The sequence below is a fragment of the Pelophylax lessonae genome (genome assembly GCF_965119305.1).
Source record: "Pelophylax lessonae genome assembly, chromosome: 1".
Lineage (NCBI taxonomy): Eukaryota > Metazoa > Chordata > Amphibia > Anura > Ranidae > Pelophylax > Pelophylax lessonae.
The window spans coordinates 581,619,170-581,637,553 of NC_138768.1; positions in this window are offsets into that span (position 1 = coordinate 581,619,170).

Here is an 18,384-nt window from a genome sequence, read left to right on the forward strand (position 1 = left end):
CAGCTACAAGCCCTGTAGCTACTGACTTTTAATAAAAGGACATTTTCCTGTTCAGGGATCCAGCGCTGTCCTCATCCTGGCTAGTTCTTCACTAGCCTTTGAGTTCCGACTCTGGCATCATAACTGTGAACAGATGGCTGTGCTGCTTGCAGCTTCACAGTCAGCTGTCCATTGCACAAGCGCGAGCCACACTGCATTTGTGCATGGTTCCATGGTCTTCTGGGAAGACTGGGATGGGAAGAGGACAACTTCCACTAGGATCGACTAGGTGATCTGAGTGGATGTGGGAGCAGATACGTGTCAAAACTAGGTGTCCGCTGACACCAGCCGATATCTAATCCGATCCTGCCCGCAAAAAACAGATGGATGGTGATCTTATTTTCCTTCCATCTGGTGGATCAGATAGGATGGAAACGAACGAATCCCGACTTACCCTCATCTGGTCCGCAGACCCGCATATGAGGCTCTTGCTGCTCCACTTGGCTCCCTTGCACCATGACATCACACAACACTTAGGCACCACCTCCACCAGACCCGCCTGAGCACATTGTAACAGGCACTAGGATGGACTCCGCTGGCCCTGGATTGGAAAAGTGCATTCGCACAGTCATATTTTTTACAGGCAACCTTTTCCTGTGGCTGGAATTTACTGGCAGGAGAAAAGTGGCCATTTTTTACTGGCTGCCAGTAAAAATACTGATGGTTGGCAACACTGCAGGTGGTCCATTTGCATCTGATTTCCCCAATAGAGGAGAGCAGGACTGTGTCCCTGTCTGCTCTGCACATCCGCCTGCTAAACGGGGATCAGGGGAGCGATCCCCTGCTGAGCAAGCAGAATCTACTGCACGTAGGCACCCATGTGAAAGGGGCCTTAGCCTTTCAGTGCTGGTAATTAGCAATATGTTTATATCTACGAGTTAATATATATTCATTAATGCCCATCTAAATATCTGCAGTATCATTACCTCTTTGAGTGCATTCACACTTTCGTGTTGTGGTAACACTGGTTGGGTATTCTAAACTTGTACACCAATGCCAATCTCAGACTGGTATAAAGTGTGGTTTCACTTTTTATATAGAACAGTAATAGGTAGTGGACTTAGGCGCGAAACTGAAACTATATGAAAGTTTTACTGCTCAGATGTCAGAGGTAACAAAGGCTGAAATTTATTTTTTTATCTGAATTATTCCTACATAAGCATGCATGTGTAACCTCTTCGCGCTCAGCCTATTGTAAAGGATGGCTGGGCGGGAGAACTGTTGTTCTGGAAGGACATCAAATGACGTCCTGCCAGGATCGGGCCATGCTCTAGCATGATCTGTCACCCCTTGTGTCCAGCAGACACAGCCGCTGACAGATCACTGTACCAGCCCTCTGCCGGTACCATGTAACCGCTATGTCCAATCACAGCAGATCACATGACAGTTGTACACAATGAAAGGCTTTGTAACATGCCTTTCATTGTGTTCTATTGTAATGACCTCTGTGATTAGTCAGTTTCATCCCATGGTGCAGACAGGGCCAATCACAGCCTATCTATACCATGGGATTAGCCAGTCACAGCTAATCAAAATAGTAAACACTGAATGAGTCGTTTTCATTCAGAAAAAAAACGGTTGCTTATAACTGTAAAATGCACAATTGTAAGAAATTTTAGTGTGTAAAAAGAAAAAAAAATTCTAATCCCCTCCCCAGATTTTTACAGTGTTACTGTGGTAACACTGTAATGCTCTGGTCACTGTATGTAAAAAAAAATGATATATATCATTTAACTATGATATATATCTATCATTTATCAGATAACTGATCAGTGACACTACAGTCGTATGGTAATGCTGTACTACGCTGGTGACAGTATGTAAAACATTGTGAATTATTTTTTTTTTTTCAATTTCTTTTTTTTTCCAAAAATTTATAACTTCAAAAAACTTGCCATGCCTCTTAAGCCTCGTACACACGCGTCGAAATTCAGCCGGGAATTTTCGTCCGATGACCAATCTGCCGATTTTCGGCTTGTTAGTATGATGCTTCCGACAACCGACTCCGACTTTTCGGCCGAAAAAATTCTGGTGTGCAGGCTATAAAATTTTTGACCTCTGTCAAAACACGTCCGATTTTCGTGCAGTCAGTACAGATTTCGACAGGGAAAAGTCTTATGAGCAAGACTGGGCATGCTCAGAGAAGAAAGAACACAAAGAAAGCAAACAAACACATGATATCACTTTTGAAGTAGAATTTTGTCGTGCGGGAAAAATCGTGTGCAGTCTAGAGCACATTCCAACCAACAGACACCACTCTGGACAAAAGACGGACGACCGGTCAGCGGAAATTTATTGCGTGTGTACGAGGCTTTAGTCTATATTCCAAAAATAGGTCATTTGGGAGATATTTGTACTGTTCTGGCATTTTCAGGCCTCAAGAAATCAGTCAAAAAAGTCAGTACATCAGGACTGATCGATTTTCAGATATATACATAGGAGTGCGCAGTCTATTGCATTGGGATTCGTTTTGCACCCCAAAGCTCAAACACACTTGCCTTTCTCTGCAGCCTCAGCTGCCCTGGACAGTGAATGAACGGCTTAGTGCTCTGTGCTGAGCGGCTTCTTGTTCATTCACAAACTGAAGCAAAGTAAACACAATTTACTAAGCTTCGGTTATGAAAGAACACAGTGAGTAGGTGTGTAAATGAACTGTGTTCATTTAGAAAGGAAAGGGGCCAGGATATGACATATTTAATAGCCCCTTCCCCTACTCTCCATACTGGGGGTGCAACACGGGGAGTAAGCCCAGGCAATAGGTGAATCAACACCGCATGCAGTAATTAGGGTGTGTCCAGGCACACCTGGGACACCCCCTGTGCATGCCTAGGACTGTATTTACTATAGTTTGTGGACTCTTTAACTTTCCTACACACTAAACAATATACACTGCTTTGGGTTATTTTACAACAGAAATGTAGCAGTGTACAAATTGGTCTAAATTTATAGAGATTATTTATTTGCTAAATTTAAAAACAGAAACAAAGAAAAACAAAATTTCAGTTTTTGATTTATTTTTGTTTATTTTGCAAAAAAATAAATAAAAACCCAGCGGTGATTAAACACCACCGAAAGAAAGTTCTATTTATGTGAAAAAAATGCTAAAAATGTCATATGAGTACAGTCTAGCATGACTGTGCAATTGGTATTCAAAATGTAACAGTGATAAAAGCTGAAAATTGGCCTGGGCAGGAAGGGGGTAAAAGTGTCAAGTACTGAAGTGGTTAAAGTGATATTATACCAAAAATGTAATAAATTGCAGCTTACAAATCATTAGATGTGGTGGTTGCATCAGTATTCTTTTCTTTGGCTTTTTCCCCTCTGTGTCACGTGGTGATTTGGCCAGTAGCACACCATTTTTTCCTTTTGGGATAAAGGTTTTCATGAATAAAAAAAGCTGATTATAGTAAGCACCATGACAATGCCAGACCCCTGTCAGTATTAAACTGTTTGTCTTATTCATGTAAACTGATACATTCTGCTGGAGAACTTGTGCTTTTGAAACACAACATCTTGCTGGCTGGATCACCAGATGAAAATAGAAGAAAAAAAGCCTAAAAAAGAAAATAAATGCAGTCATCCCATCTGAGAATTGGTAAGCTGCAATATATTCAATGTTTGTTATTGGGTTAAAGCCTGCTTTCACACTGCTATGTTGCAAAATTCGGTAAAAACGCATATGCATTTTTGCCTCATTTTCAGTGTGTTTTGCACCAGTGAAAAAAGGACACGTGACTCAAAGTCTGCACCAAAAACACAACTGCAGGTGCATTTTGGATGCATTGTTGCTGCATTGTGGTGAATTTTTATTCATTTCAATGGGGAGGTGTGTGTTTGGTGCGTTTTTTTTTTTTTTTGTTTTTTTTTTACTGCACCAAAAACTGGAAGAATTACTGATCAGTGTTAAAGGGACCTAATACTACCTTAATCATTTTTATTGTGCCTTTTATATATGCGCATGTTAGAAAACACTTTCAAATGCTTTCCCATTCCTAGTGTTTATCCATGCAATTTATATTAGGTATCCAAGTAGTTCACTAAGAAGTATTTGAAATGAAATGAAAAGTACAAAAATTTGATCCCATCATGTAGTTTAATTTTAATTGCCGATAGTGCATCTGTCAAATGTGGCATCAGTGTATTTAAAGTCTTTTGAATGCATTTAAAATACAGTGCAATTACAGTTAATTTCCAAGGAATTCTATAAATGCCATCACAGAAAAATTGATGTGTCTTAGAAACATTCCAAAACACAATGCATTAAAATAAATTTGCTTTTGAATATATGTACGAACAAATAAAACTGTGTTTTTAGAAATGTTACAGCAAATTCTGCAGAAAGATGTAAAAAAAAAAAAAAAAATACACAATTACAAGGAACCACAGCATTGTTAACATACCCATAGAGACGGGGTGTCAGCATGTAACAATATAAATAGCAGTGCCAAGCTGAAAGAATTCAACACTTGGGCACAAAAATAGCTTTGACATTTTTTTCATAATGTTATAATGTTTTTTTTAGACTTTGGAAATAAAGATACTCACCAATATTAGATGATTGACATTTAACTACTTTAGCCCCGGAGGATTTGGCTGCTCAATGACCAGGCCCTATTTTGCGATTGGGCACTGCGTTACATTAACGGACAATTGCGCAGTCGTGCGACACTGTACCCTAACGAAATTGACGTCCTTTTTTCCCCACAAATAGAGCTTTTTGGTGGTATTTGATCATCTGTGCGATTTTTTTTTTTTTGCGCTATAAACAAAAAAAGAGCGACAATTTTGAAAAAATAACAATATTTTTCACATTCTTTCATATGAAATTCTCAATAAAAAAATTTAAAAATCAAAGATTTTTAACATTTTAGGCCAATTTGTTTTCTGCTACATATTTTTGGTAAAAAAAAATCGCAATAAGCGTATTTTGATTGGTTTGCGCAAAAGTTATTGCGTTTACTAACTACGGGAAAGATTTATGTCATTTTTATTGTTTTTTTTTTTTTCACTAGTAATGGCGGTGATCAGCGATTTTTTGCGGGACTGCGACATTGCAGCGGACAGATCGGACCCCTAACTGACATTTTTTACACTTTTGGGGGTACCATGACATTACTATAGTAATCAGTGCTAAACGTATACACTGTTACTGTAAAAATGACACTGGCAGCGAAGTGGTTAATACTATTAGTGATCAAGGGGTTAAATGTAAGCCTAGGGGAGTGATTCTAACTGTAGAGAGGTGTGGCTTGTGAGATCATCACAGAGATATGCGATCCTATGTAGCAGGATCACATAGCCTCTGTGATCATCTAAGGGAGAATGACAGACGGCTGTGTTTACATCAGCCGTCTGTCCTTCTCTCTCAGCTGCAGGAGATTGCGAGTGGCTCGGCAAGCTGACGAGCGGGGGCGGGAGCTCGACCCCTAGAATCCCCCTGAGCGAGCGAGCACATACTGTATATAATAATGGATAGATTATGGGCAGGTATGCCTGGGGGGAGCCATAAAGGCACGGGGATGCACTGGACACCCAGCAAAAACCACAATGGCAGTAAAGGTGTCAAGTGTGCCCCCTCACCAAATAACCAACGGTACAAACAAACAGCAACTGTCCCAACCTATAACTAGCCTTAACAGCAAGGAGCACATGGAAGGGTGACACATGTCAAACAAAAACAAAGAAAATTCCAAGCTTAACTTACCAGCCTGCAACAAACTGAATTGTCCTATCTAACAGTTCACATCAAAAACATGGATTTTGTTTGCACACATTTGCAAATACAATACATGCATAAGCTGCAGAGGGCACGACAAGGCAGCCCACTATTATCTGCAGTCCTAACTCTATAAGGACTGTATGCCTGGAGGGAGCCTACTTCTCCTTAAAGGCACATCAACGTAAAGTCCATATCAACTAACTTCTAAATTGCAGCCCCTTCCATTCATCCTAAATCACCAAGTCTAAAAAAAGAACAAAACAGGAAAAAATGCTTATCTTGGATGCCAGCCTCTGGACATTTCACCTAGATGAGGGGTTACATTTGTCAGCCTTTTTTGTGGGATCATGTAAAAGAAAAGGATGCCATATCTCACAAGAATGTGCAACCGCACAAGGCAAGAGCAGATTGGGATCCTAGGCTTAATATCCTAGGCTGGGATAATGCTGAGGGAGATCCAGAAGTCCAGGTCAAGAGTATGTATTTTCCTTCTTTGTTTTTTTTTTTTTTTTATGGATGGAAAGGAGTGGGCGGCTACAATAATGAAGTTAGTTACCATTGACTGCAAGGTCCATGTTACTTGCACATAAAGTATTGACAGGCAATTTATACAGCACATGCGTCTTTAATTATATTATGCTCCAACGTGTTTTTATTCTCATTATGCTTTTGTGGTTTAGTGCATTGGCCACATGGAGCTTTTCTTCACACTACAAAACAAGCCCTAATATTCAGAAATAGACTATGCAAGGAAAGAGTTGTAAATAATCAGGGATCTGGATTACAGGCTGCTAAGCCATTTGATTTAGCACGCTGTGGTAAAACGTAGGGTCACGGAGAGGACATGGTCTCTTGTTGTACGAAACACGTATGTTGTATCACACATCAGTGATTAAATATTTAAAAGGAGAATCCTTTTCATGACAGGTGATAGAGAATTATAACAAGTTGCAAGTGCTTTATGCAGCTGAATAATTTAAAAATCCTATATTATTTAACAAATCTGCACTATGTAGAATGATGTCATGTGGTTGAATTATTTATTGAATGAAATAAAATCATAGACATGTAAATAATTGTTCTGTGTATTTAGCTGATCTGGAGATAATATTGGAAAGAATATCATCAATGAAACATAAGCCAGCAGAGCCTGATAAAAACTATTTAGGGATTTTATTTTTCCATTTAAGTCACTGAAAATTAGTTTGATGAATTTTTATTTCAAAGCTTACTCAAATCCAAAAACAAACAATATCATATTCCAGTCTACCAGACCCTAGATGTGGATGCCGCATTTGTTTTTATTTTCAAGCAGAAAGCATATTTAGCAAATACAACAGATACCTGTTGATCTTGTGTGTTGTATATTGGGTGAAGACAGATTGTATACTGTACATCTATTTCGGCTTTAATGGAAAACAACAATATGAATTTAGGAAGGAGTGCGACTCAAGTTTTAGTTTTTTGTTTTTTTTTTTTACATACCTGTCGATCTTGACAGGACATGTTAAATCCCAGCCCATATGGCAACCATGGCTGCCTCCATAGATACGATGAAACACTTAGTGTAGACCCAAAATCACAGGATATGTGTTCCTGGGCTTTTTTTGGAACTACCAGGAAGGCAATAGTCCCACCTGCGATGGGGCCCTGGAGTTCCGCCACTGTAGGGGGGCCCAAAAACTCAGAATGTGGCTCCAGGGTTTCCGGCTGCAATTATGAGTAGAGAGTGTTTATTATACTCAATATCACACTGCCCAGAGCCAGCACTAACAGCCAACCCCCACCCTCCTCCCTGCACAGACAGGAGAGGAGAGAGAGCTGGATTCTCCTCATGTGTGTGTCTGCAGCTCTGCCCACATTCCAATTCCCACAGCCCTGTTCTTCACAAACGGGATAAATTGGGTGGGAAAGCCCAACAACCTGCAACTATCTAGTGGAGGAAATGTGCAATTCAGCCAGAGCCTCCATCTATGTTGAGTGAAGTGCCCCCCTCTCTCTCTTCTCTCGCCAGCCTTTGAGCACACTAAAGTAAGGGAGAGCTCTGTGGACTGTAATGTAAAGGGGGACTCTGATCTAAGTGGGGGCTCTAGTGAGCCGAGACCCCCTTACATGAGGGTTCCCAGAGTACCCCTTACATCAGAATTCCCCTTTACATTACAGTCCATACATCACCCTCTTAGGGCCCTTTCACTCCATCAAGTGGATCCTCCTGCTCAGAGCACGATGTTCTCTATGGGGCAGTTGGATGTAAATAGACTGTCATCTGATTCAATCTGCCAGGCAGATGGGGAACGGATCCCCATCCCTATGTTTTCAGCAGATTGGATTGAGAGCCGGCATGTGTAAATGGACACATGTCTGTTTACATCCACGTCCCCATACAGAACAGTGGGTGATCCAGTTGGTCCACCCGTGAGAAATGGCCCTTACAGTGCAACTGGAAACTCTGCAGACTCTGGAGTAACAGGGGCTTTGGGAAACCTTATTAAATAGGAATGCTGGTCTGGTAATGATGATTTAAGTGGGGGCTTTGGTTACCAGGGACCCCCTTAAATCAGAATTACCCTTTACACCAGAGTCTGCAGTGTTCCCCCTTTACATCAGAGTGCTCCTTGTTCTTCTCTAAATAAAAGTCCCCAGATTTCCCTCTTAAATCAGAGTCTGCAGAGTTCCCCTTACAGTGTATGCAAGGTTTAGATATAAAGAGAAACTCTGGATTCAGATGTAAAGAGGGCACTCTATATACAATTAGAATGGTTATTTAATCACAAAATATAAGTAGAGTGTATGCAAAAAAAAAAATTGCTGTGCGTCACTAAAGTTTTCGGGTTTGGCTTGAAGAAAAGATACCCAAGAATCCCACTAAAGACAGCAGGAAGGGGTCCCGCTGCAGGACCATATTAAAGGTCGTAGCGGGACTAGAGGTCAGGGGGGCCCTTCGTGGTGCACTGGGGCCCTGAAGATTCTAGTTGCATTCTAGTTTTTGCTCTTCCATTTCCAGCTTCCCTGGAGAAAGCAGAAAGAACTTGGGGAACATCTGTTACCCGACCCCTCCTACGACTACAACCCCAAAAGCAATATGCATTACAGATTACTACAGGGTTGCAGCTATCATTCCTTGAAAAAAGTAGCTGAGAATGCAACTGTTCAAACCTGATATGTGTTTGAATAGCTGCATTGGAGGGCAAGGGAGACTTTGGAGGGTCTAATATACCTCCAATGTCTCTATAAAGAGCACCTATCGCCTGCCTATGCTATTACATATGGGGCTTGTTAGCCCCCTTTTTGAAAAAGTGTTAAAAATTAACTATATCAACATCACAAGAAAAAGGACTATGATTATGTGATGGAGCCCGTACTCCTGAGTAGTATGTCCTCTGTATGAGCTCCCTTGCCCCGTGCCAGGAAAATAGCTGATCCCACAGCCCACCCAGTCACTGGTCAGGACTAAGTGTAGGGTAGATAAAAGCATAGGACTTTTATTGTAGAACCGACACAAGCATATAAATCCCTGGGGACAATCCCCCCTTCTTGTTTGCATAGAGACATAAGGTGGGGTAAACTGTACATCCAATAACATAAAGCACAGGTAGATTCAAAGATTTCAACAAATCTTATAAACAAAAACTGGGCACGCAGCCAACTTCGTCAGTGGGAAGGACACTTGACGAAACTCTTATGTCCAATGTCAGTGTTCTAAACATAGACAACCTGGCTGGTTCAGAGGGCTGGTATCCCAGGGAAGAAAAGGGAGTTGGGACAGATGCTAAATGGGCCTGGTACTGTCATAGTTTAAAATAAATTTTATATTTTCATCATGTCTGCTTTTTTTATTGCACACAGAATATAGGCATAGATTTAACACATGAGCCAACCACTAACCTCAATTCAGGAGTATATACCATACTGTGCAAATGTTTTAGGCTGTAAATTAAGAAAGCTTTCACATATAGAAGTGTTAATAGTTAATAGTTTATTGATATAAATTACCAAAATTAGTAAAAAAAAAAACAGAAGAGAAACCCAAATCAAATCAATATTTGGTGTGACCACCCCTTACCTTCAAACCAGTATCAATTATTCTAGGTACACTTACACACAGTTTTTGAAGGAATTCGGAAGGTAGGCTGTTCCAACCATCCTAGAGAACTAACCACAGATATTGTGTGTATGTAAGCTGCCTCAAATCCTTCAGTCTCTTCATGTAATCCTAGAGAAACTTGATGCACAGTACTGTAGATCAGCCTTTTTCATCCAGAGTGCCCAGGCACCCTGTGGTGGCTTGCAGTTTTTTTCAGGGGTGCCTTGGCAAAATGCTTAGAAATTGATCAAACATTGTATACAAGCCAGCAGGTGGATTAAGCCTGCCTTTTAGTTACACAAAGCCACTTTTTTTCATTATGCACCATTACGACTTTCTAGACACTGGCATCCTAACAACCAATAACATCATGTCTGTTGTCTCCACAGCATCCTTATTTGACCCGACTGTGCCCTTTTAAAAGAGCATTGGGGTGACATTTGCTGAGTAATAGAGAGAAATTGAGGGAGAAGAGGAACATTGGAAAACTAGTCAGTACTAGTGTGCAAAAGTGTATTTCCTTTGGAAGAGTAAATCCCCTACAAAGTTGGGCGTCCTACGTGTGGATATTGCTGCATTGTGTAAAGCAATTAGAAACATTTTTTTTACATGTTAGACCCCTTAAGACTGTCAATAATTTTAAAGGGTGCCTTAAGATTGTCTATAATTTTAAAGGATGCCTTGACTGAAAAAAGGTTGAGAAACACTGCTGAAGATAATGATACAGTTTACAATGAGCAGTTATATGCAGTGGCGGCTGGTGAAGTTTTAAGATGGTGGGGCGCAAGACCCCGCCCTTCCATTTTGACCCCTCCCGTTTCTCAGAAGCCCCATCCCTTATAGACACCACCCATTTTGTCCCCTGTATTTTGCTTGCATGAAAAAATTCTCCCAATATATCACATATTAGGGGTCCATCACTACTAGTATATCCCATAATAGGGAGCAGGGGCCCTATTATGGGATATACTGGGAGAGACACCCTACGATGGGATACACTGACTGAGAGTGGCACAAACCCCACAGTACAGACCCCCCCAGCACAAACCTCTCAAGCACAAACCCCGCACAAACCCCTCAAGCACAAACCCCACAGTACAGGCCCCCTAGCACAAACCCCACAGTACAGGCCCCCTAGCACAAACCCCACAGTACAGGCCACCTAGCACAAACCCCACAGTACAGACCCCCTAGCACAAACCCCACAGTACAGGCCCCCTAGCACAAACCCCACAGTACAGGCCCCCTAGCACAAACCCCACAGTACAGACCCCCTAGCACAAACCCCAAAGTACAGACCCCCTAGCACAAACCCCACAGTACAGGCCCCCTAGCACAAACCCCACAGTACAGGCCCCCTGGCACAAACTCCACTGTACAGGCCCCCTAGCACAAACCCCACAGTACAGACCCCCTAGCACAAACCCCACAGTACAGACCCCCTAGCACAAACCCCAAAGTACAGACCCCCTAGCACAAACCCCACAGTACAGGCCCCCTAGCACAAACCCCACAGTACAGGCCCCCTGGCACAAACTCCACTGTACAGGCCCCCTAGCACAAACCCCACAGTACAGGCCCCCTAGCACAAACCCCACAGTACAGGCCCCCTAGCACAAACCCCACAGTACAGACCCCCAGTACAAACCCCACAGTACAGACCCCCCTAGTACAAACCCCTCAGTACAGGCCCCTTAGCACTAATCCCACAGTACAGACCCCCTAGCACAAATCCCACAGTACAGGCCCCCTAGAACAAACCCCACAGTACAGGCCCCCTAGCACAAACCCCACAGTACAGGCCCCTTAGAACTAATCCCACAGTACAGGCCCCCTAGCACAAACCCCACAGTACAGACCCCCTAGAACAAACCCCACAGTACAGATCCCCTAGCACAAACCCCACAGTACAGGCCCCCTAGCACAAACCCCTCAGTACAGGCCCCTTAGCACTAATCTCACAGTACAGGCCCCCTAGCACAAGCCCCACAGTAAAGACCCCCTAGCACAATCGCCACAGTACAGACTCCCTAGCACAAACCCCACAGTACAGGCCCCCTAGCACAAACCCCACAGTACAGACCCCCTAGCACTAATCTCACAGTACAGGCCCCCTAGCACAAACCACACAGTACAGGCCCCCTTTGAATGCAGTGACCAGCGTACATGCCCCCTTTGAATGCAGTGACCAGCGTACATGCCCCCTTTCAATGTAGTGACCAGCGTACATGCCCCCTTTCAATGTAGTGACCAGCGTACATGCCCCTTTCAGTGTAGTGACCAGCAAACATGCCCCCTTCAATGCAGTGACCAGCGTACATGCCCCCTTCAATGCAGTGACCAGCGTACATGCCCCCTTCAATGCAGTGACCAGCGTACATGCCCCCTTCAATGCAGTGACCAGCGTACGTGCCCCTGCATGTAAAAGGGAGGCACATCTGCTGCCCATAGGGGTACTTTCCAGTCCAGTTGTGTACAACAGTAATATAGATACCATAAGGGGGATGTATATGGCGGGGGGTGTAATCTGTGCAATCATAATAAGTGCAATGATGAAAGCATTTCATTGAACATTGTATGATGTGATTGTCTCTTTGTACTGTATATTGAGCCCCATGTTACTGATGTACCCCCTGGAAGAATCAGGTAGTAATGGATGGATGGCAGTAGATAGAAGGTAGTGATAGCAGTGTGATGTAGAAAGTTGACCTGTGAGTGAAGTGTGAATGAAGGTGTAGAGAGCAGACAGAGGTGAACAGTGATAAGAGGGGATGGGAGAACACACATAGATGTGAGGGAGGAGATTGCTGGGAATGTCCTACATTCAGTGTATGGAGCAGGAAGTGCTCCTCCAGCACACGGCATACACACAGCATGCACACAGCATACACACAGCATGCACACAGCATGCACACGGCATGCACACGGCATACACATGGCATGCACATGGCATGCACACGGCATGCACACGGCATACACACGGCATGCACACGGCATACACACGGCATACACACGGCATACACACAGCATGCACACAGCATGCACACTGCATACACACAGCATGCACACTGCATACACAGAGCGCCGTACAATCAGTGACAAGCCTTCCTTCCTCCAGTCCACTCATCTCCCGGCTCTCATCTGTTGATGTGGAGGAGGGAAGAGGTTACCTGTCTCTCTCTAGTCTTTCCTCACACACACACTAACTTTCGGCTGCACAGCGCGCACCGGAGAGGCGGCATCCTCCGCTGTTCGCACTTACCCTTTCAGTAGCTCCCTCATGGCTGTGAGAGGTGTGGGTCCTGGGGGCGGCTGAGAGATGAAGTTCCGGACTGCCACGGAAGAACAGTACAGCCAGGCAAAACGGCGGCAGCAGGAGGAGGATTGCACTGCAGTGATACTAGCGGCGGCCGGCGGCGGTACGATAGTCCGTCTGTTCTACTCCTCACGCGGCTCTCCTCTCATTCAGTCTGCGCCGGCGGGCGGGAAGGATGTGATGCCAGGGCGGTGCACCCCCCCATGTGTCACGTGACCACAGGATGTCCTCCTGTGATTGGTCCAGGCTGGAGTCTGGACCAATCACAGCCAGGAGTCCAGTAAAGTGGGGAGTGTCGGGCGCATTGCTCTGCGCCCCGACCCTCCCCCAGAAGGCCGCTAATCGGCGCCTCTGTCTGCCTCATGTGGAAGGCAAAACTCCACCCCCTCCCCCATACCCACCACTAGGTCCGGCGCCCCTAGTAGGCTAGAAATTGCCTTTTTTTTATCTTTTTTTTTTTCTCCTTTTTTTCGGGAGGGGTTTCGGGGGGGCGGCACCCCCTATCGGCCGGCCGCCACTGGTTATATGTCTGAGATGTACACTATACAGCTTCACAATATTGATGTGTAGCAGGTTTTCCAGGTATTGGGCCTGATATGGGTCTGCCATTGTTACCGGTAACACCTTCAGCCCATATATTCAGCCCTGAATACGAAAGTGTGAGAGTTGGGACAATGACCATTCCGGCATCTTTGGTTTGTTTTGTTTATTTGAAAATGGGGATGGGAGAAGGGAATGAGTGGGATACTCCTCTGGCTCAACTAGGTACAACTGGGACACTTTGCAGAAAAATGTCTGTTAGCGCTGTCTTGACGCCAGCTGGATGCTGACCAACGCTTACTGACGCTTGAAAAAATGCTTTATTACCGAACTGTGCTAGAACTTGACTTGTAACCCTCTGATTAACTCAAAAGAACCTGGACTGTAGTGAGACTTGATTCTTGACACTCTGTTAAGCTGCCTCCAGCCCTTCACTGACTGAGGTAGCTCCTTCTAACTGCTTGTGTTGCTGCAACTCTCAACACACACTGCACGCTGTGCACATTAACTCTTCAGGGCCCAACTGCTGGCGCCCCCTTTACACTTTCAGGGTCCTCTACTAGGCACCCTCTCTTAACTTCAGGGTCTTCTCACTAGGCACCCCCTCTGACACTTCAGGGTCCTCTCACTAGGCACCCCCTCTGACACTTCAGGGTCCTCTCACTAGGCACCCCCTCTGACACTTCAGGGTTCTCTGGCACCCCCTTTACTGCTAGCCAGCTCCTGGATCCCTTGGACCTTCACCGGAGCAGTCCCCTCTCAGCTAGGCAGACCCCCAGGGGCAGTTACAGTACTCACAAACTTGGAATGCTTTCCTGAAACTGGGCCCCCTCAACTCCGCTGGTCCTCGGCAAACTGTATCCTCTCTGCAGTTAGCTCAGCTCTCTCTGTACCCTCAGGCAAGCTGCCTGGGACACCCGATCCTGCTGACAGGAGGAGAGACAGCCATGCTCTCCCTCCTGGGACTCTGCTTCCCGCCAAAGACGCTGTGTCATGTGCTCCCCTCAAACTTATACCCACTCCTAGAATGCCGTGTGGAAGAATCTGCCTTCCTGGGGTAGATACAGTACAAGCCTGAATGTGCCCCTGATTGGGTTTCCTCCACTGCCCAATGAGAACCCTCTCATGGAGCCAGTGGGGAGACTCCCCTCCCAATGGCAACACCTGGGAGACATGACAGCCCAGCTGAAAATCAGGGCCCTACTGTTAAGCAGCCAAGGCCCACTATACTTTTGCCTAGCACCTACCTTGTAGGGTGCTACAGATGGTTTAAAAATTTGAGGATTGTATGCTCCAAAGTGAAATGACCAGCCCATCCTTATGTGACCATCATACCAGCATCCTGCCCCTGTAGCTACAAGATGTCACAAGCAGAGAGGTGCCTGGTGTGGAGTGACTTTCATAAATCATTGGATCCAAAAACAAAATTTGAATAGCTGGTACGGCACACATATTTATCCATCAAGTTATTGGTTCTCTGCGGTGGCTCATGGTCTTCTTTTTTTTAACCATTTTACACTGATGGTAAGTTTACTGCCCCTCTAATAAAAGCCTTGTGTACATTGTAGATTATCAATGCACTTACCCCTACTGTATTATATTGGTGATCAGTTTTAATGCCCCATTTTCATTGGTGGTCAGTGAAGTGCTACCGCTACACTTGTGTCCAATGTACATGCCCCTATTACATTGTTAGTCAGTCGATGTAAATGGCCTATTATATTGGCGGTCGGTGATCAAAAATGTTTGGGCCATACATTTGCTCCTTGTGCGTCTCTTTCTCCCCCAGTTTGGGATCTGCTGTAGAGGCGGTTTGCAAGAGGTTGATGCTAAGCCAAATCTGTTCTTACAGTATCTCACAAAAGTGAGTACACCCCTCACATTTTTGTAAATATTTTATTATATATTTTCATGTGACAACACTGAAGAAATTACACTTGGCTACAATATAAAGTAGTGAGTGTACAGCTTGTATAACAGTGTAAATCTTCTGTCCCCTCAAAATAACTCAACACACAGCCATTAATGTCTAAACCGCTGGCAACAAAAGTGAGTCACATGAAAAGATATAACAAAATATTTACAAAAATGTGAGGGGTGTACTCACTTTTGTGAGATACTGTACACATACATGTGAAATGTTTTACCAACCAAATGTTTTCGGATCTTTCTAGCCGGTCTAGTAATCCTAGCACAAATTTTAGATTGTACACCAAGTGTAGCGCTACTCCCGCAGGAGCCACTGGTGAATAGGGATCGGTCGCCCTGCACAGCAGGGCACACAGACCTTTCCACAGCACTCTGGAGTCAAGAAACAGTCCTTGCAGCTTTGGTTTTTGTGCTTATTTTAGTGGTATCGAACTTAGATGGAGATAAGGGTATTATGGAATGCCCACTTGACTTTAGCAGAACTTTTCTGGGACAACTTCTTCTGTACAGTCTATTTACACACTACTCAGCTCCTCCAGCACTACACTTACTTTAGCACAAAATTCCCAGGACCAGCTGGCACACTGCTAGGTGATCTGACAATAGGGCAAACTCATATTTTAGCAAATGCCCTTTACAGGCAGGGACCGTGGGCGCTTTATTTGTGTCAGTCCTAGTGCCCAGCTGTCCTCCTGTGGTAATGATCCTAGCACCACCTCTTCAGACACTGCCAGGCCACCTGGCTGCAGCTACCCATTTCTCTTGCCCTCCTGACTAAGCTTCCACAGTCCTTCCAGACTGACTCTGCATCCACCTCAGATGACTCTCACGCAGTCCTCTCTTAGTCCTTCCCAATTGTAACACTCACCAGCCCACCTGTCTTCTCCTTGGAGATCTCCTGGATGTGCTCTCTGGCTCCTGCTGTCCTCACACCTGCTTCTGTGCCACAGGACAGGATTCCTCTTTGGGATATCAAAGGATCCCTCCTGCACAGAGGCACCAAAACCGAGCTCCCATGCCCAAGGTCAACCCCCCCAGACTAGAGGGTTACCCTGCAGGGCCCACCAACAGCCTCTTGGCACTCCATCTCCAACTTCCACCAAAACTGTCCTGCCCAGCTAACCCTGAGTATTTAAGGGGGGGTCTGCTCCCTGCCAACCCATCTGTTGGGGATTGGTCAGGTCTCTTCATGCAGCTCCTCCTAACCTCTCTCCAATTCTTCTGGAAGTTTCCAGGAAGGTCCAGACGTAGGGTTAGGTACCAGAGATGCTGTCTGATGAGTCATACCAGCCCTCCCTGAGTCACTTACCCGACGCAGATGAAAACACAGGCTTGGCTGCCAGCCAAGCCAAAACATTTTACCTACACTAACAACAACCTAACACTACCTATTCTAGGACACTAGAGGGTGCTTCACCAGGTTCATGACCTTCAGTGAGGTTGAGCAGGAAAGCTTGGTCAATGACCTGCCGCAGCCTTCTGATTGGACACAGAAAGAGCAGTAGCACACTGAGTATGTCATATGCGATCTCTTCTATCATGTGAGCATTTCCATTATGGTAAAATGACAGCACAGTACAGGGTATTATAAGAAACTCATATAAAGGTGTATTCATGCCATTCACTTGTATTCGCTAAATCTAATAGTACATTATTTTTATGAATACATAACTGAATAAATTATATATTCTGTGTCTGCCTGGAGTCCTGTTTAACCACTTAAGCCCCGGAAGATTTTACCCCCATTCCGACCAGGGGGTATTTTGCGATTCGGCACTGCGTGAATTTAACAATTGCGCGGTCGTGCGACGCTGTACCTAAACGAATTTGACGTCCTTTATTTCCCACAAACAGAGCTTTCTTTTGGTGGTATTTGATCACCTGTGCGATTTTTTGATCACGCGCTATAAACAAAAAAAGAGCGTCAATTTTGCAAAAATAGCAATATTTTTCACATTTTTTTATATGAAATTCCCCCAAAAAAAAATGTAAAAATCAAAATTTTTAAAAATTTTCGGCCAATTTATTTTATGCTACCTATGTTTGGTAAAAAAAATCGCAAAAAGCGTATTTTGATTGGTTTGCGCAAAAGTTATCGCGTTTACTAACAAAGGGAAAGATTTTTGTCATTTTTGTTGTTTTTTTTTTTAACGCGTAATGGCGGCGATCTGCGATTTTTTTTGCGGTACTGCGACATTGCGGCGGACAGATCGGACCCTTGACTGACATTTTTGACACTTTTGGGGTTACCAGTGACATTTCTACAGTAATCAGTGCTATATATATGCACTGTTACTGTAAAAATACACTGGTAGTGAAGGGGTTAACTTTATTTGGAAGGGAGGGGCTGTGTGTGTCCCTAGGGGCGTGGTTTCTACTGTGATTGGCTGTGGCTCTAGCTGTAAAGACACTGATCAACGGATCTACATACCAGATCCGTTTTATCAGTGTCTTTGCAGCGAAGAGAATGACAGGCAGTTTGTTTACACAAGCTGCCTGACATTCTCCCTCTCCCCCGCCGATCGCCGAGTGACCGGCGGACATCGGGTCCGCTGGTCACACGCGCGGGGGGGTCCGTGACCACGCGGGAGCGGGAGCGCGCCCCGGGGGGCGCGCGCTCGCTCCCTAGACCCTCACAAGCAAGCAACGTAGCCCTACGTTAGTTTGCCTGTGAGGGGCTGACCGCCGACGTAGATAGTCGTGCGGCGGTCGGCAAGTGGTTAATACTTTTCAGTTAATGAACAATTTAAAAGAATA